This window comes from Silene latifolia, chromosome 7, assembly GCF_048544455.1.
Source record: "Silene latifolia isolate original U9 population chromosome 7, ASM4854445v1, whole genome shotgun sequence".
Taxonomy (NCBI): Eukaryota; Viridiplantae; Streptophyta; class Magnoliopsida; order Caryophyllales; family Caryophyllaceae; genus Silene; species Silene latifolia.
In genome coordinates this window covers 28,430,429-28,433,172 of record NC_133532.1, presented here as the reverse complement: position 1 = coordinate 28,433,172, position 2,744 = coordinate 28,430,429, and the positions used below count along the sequence as shown (strand labels likewise).

Genomic DNA, 2,744 nt, shown 5'->3' with positions numbered 1-2,744 from the left:
CCTAGTGAGGATCCTCATTCTCATATGGAAACCTTTTGCGATTATTGTGATGCTATCTCTCAAACGGGCGTGACTCAAGACAAAATTAGATGGGTCTTATTTCCTTTTTCCTTAATCGGCACCGCAAAGCAATGTTGAAGGGCCTTGATAAGGCCACCCTTGGAATAGATTCTTGGAAGAAGTTGGCTCTAGCTTTCTACAAAAAATTCTGCCCACCGGAAAAGACCAATATGCTAAGAGCTCAAATTACGGGTTTTAAGCAAAGGGATGAAGAGTCTTTGTATGAAGCTTGGGAGCGATTCAAGGGAATTTGTCGCTCATGTCCTCACCATGGACTTAGCGAATGGTTTTTGGTGCAACAATTTTTGAATGGTTTATATGAAGATTCTAGGAACATTCTCAATATGGGCTCGAATGGGATGTTCACCGAGGTTGATGACAACCAAACTTGGAGCAAAATTGAAGAGATGGCAATCCACAATTCACAATATAGTAGGCCTCGCAAGGCTACTAGAGGAGGAAAGCACGAAGTGGACGCCGTTACTCAATTAGGTGCCCAACTAAGCTCCCATATCGATACTATCAACTTGAAGTTTGAACAAGCTATGGCTAGACTTGAGGAAAACTCAAAATCATCAAAGCATCATGTCAATGCCATGACGGCATCCTCATCAATCCCAAGTGGGATATGTGAGAATTGTGGAACTTTGGGTCATGAACCAAGTGAGTGTAGGGGAACAACCGAACAAGTGAATGCTTTCCAAGCATATAAAAGTGGTACCCCTTATTCAAATTTTTACAATGAAAACCCCAAGTTCCATCCAAATCTCTCATACAAAAGCCAAAATGTTCAAAACCCTCAAACAACATACACTCCACCACCCATGAGAAACCAAAATCAAAGACCCTTTTACAATCAAAACCAAGGTTACCAAAATCAAAATCCATACAATCACCAAAATGACCAAGGTTTTGATGTCCAAAAACCGGTCCTCCAAATGCAAAAGAATCAACAAGAATTTTTCACCCAAATGCAAAAAGATAGCCAAGCAAAAGAAACCACCATCAACAACATTCTAGCTCACACCAAGATGTTGGAAACCCAATTGACTCAACTAGCATCTTCAAGCTCACAAAGACAAAAGGGGCAATTACCACCTCAAAGTAATCCCTCTAGACATGAAACGGTTAGTGCCATTCACTTGAGAAGTGGTACAAGGTATGAAGCACCGAAGAAGCAAGTTGAGGATGAGGTTGTGGAAGCTAGTGAAAAGGAAGAAATTGTGCAAAACTCTAAAGATGGAGAATCATCAAAAGAAGAAAGTTCAAAGAAAAATGAAGACAAGGCCAAAGAGAATGAGCCCATTGTGATTAGACTTCCTTTTCCAAGTCGTCAAGCCAAGCCCAAATTTGATGATCAACTTGGAAAGTTCATGGAAATTGTGAAGAATTTAGAAGTCTCAATTCCTTTCACGGAATTAATCAATCACGTTCCGGCCTATGCAAAGTACATGAAAGATATCCTCACAAAGAAGAAGTCGATCCGGAAACTTGAGACTATCGCCTTCACTAAGGTGAGTAGTGCAATACTTCAAGGGAGTTCACCTCCAAAGTTAAAGGATCCGGGAAGCTTCTCAATACCGTGTACCATTGGCGACACGACGATCAACAAAGCCTTATGTGATCTAGGGGCTAGTGTGAGTGTCATGCCGTACTCGGTAAGTAAAAGGTTGAGAATGGGAGAGCTTAAATGCACCAACATCACACTCCAAATGGCCGATAGATCGACGAAGACACCGTTAGGGATATGGGAAGATGTCCCTGTGCGAATTGGGAAGTTTTTCATCCCGGTGGACTTTGTCATTGTTGATATGGAGGAAGATTCCAACATTCCAATCATCCTAGGAAGACCTTTCCTACACACCGCCGGTGCGGTAATTGATGTGAAACATGGAGAGCTCACTCTAGAAGTGGGAGATGAAAGCATAACTTTTAATCTTGATAAGACTATGAGAGCTCCTCGTTTGCATGAGCCATGTTTCATGATTGATCATTATAGCCGAAAAGATGAAAGGAAGAAATCGGAACTCCAATGGAGAAAGAAAATTGAAGATGCTCCATTCAAAGAGCAAGTGAATTGTGACAAGGAGAGCTTGCAAAGCTCATCAAAATCAACCAAGGAAGAAGAGGATGGCCTCATTGGCCAAGAGAAGAAATTGGAAGAGTTGTCTCCATCTAAGCAAGAGATTTTCAATGATCAACTCAATGAAGTTTGTGGTCTTTGGGACGACGAATTTGAAGGGATTTTTAATCCCTACATTGGACATGCCATCGATCATGATCAACAACAAGGGCCACGGTCTATTGAGGACCTCTACCATAATAATGAACAAGCTTTTGATTACTTCTTCAAGGTGTTGAGCAACATCAACAACACCTTGAACATGCCCCCTTGACATCTCATCGAGAATGAGAGTTTGGTGGAGTCCTCCCTAAACCACCACTTGTAAATATTTCTAACTCCCTAACTTACATTTCAATTCTTGTATTGCATTTTTGTCATCTTTGGATTTTTATTTACTTTGATCAAAATAATTGTCATGTAAGAGAGAAGTGAGGGAGGGACTAACAATTTCAATTGATGTCTAGTGCTTTACCTTAGTGTGGGGATGGCAATTGCCTAGGCTATCCATGCCTTAGTAGTGCCCCCACAATGAAAAACACAAGACTTGAAAGAAAGAATG

At 41.1% G+C, this 2,744-nt stretch overlaps 1 non-coding gene across 1 annotated transcript; it reads right to left on the bottom strand.

The window, feature by feature from the left end:
* Positions 1 to 230: 230 nt before the first annotated feature.
* Positions 231 to 337, bottom strand: LOC141593593 (small nucleolar RNA R71). Its single transcript, XR_012521667.1, has one exon. It is a non-coding gene; the product is annotated as a small nucleolar RNA R71 (small nucleolar RNA).
* Between the last annotated feature and the right edge of the window lie 2,407 nt (positions 338 to 2,744).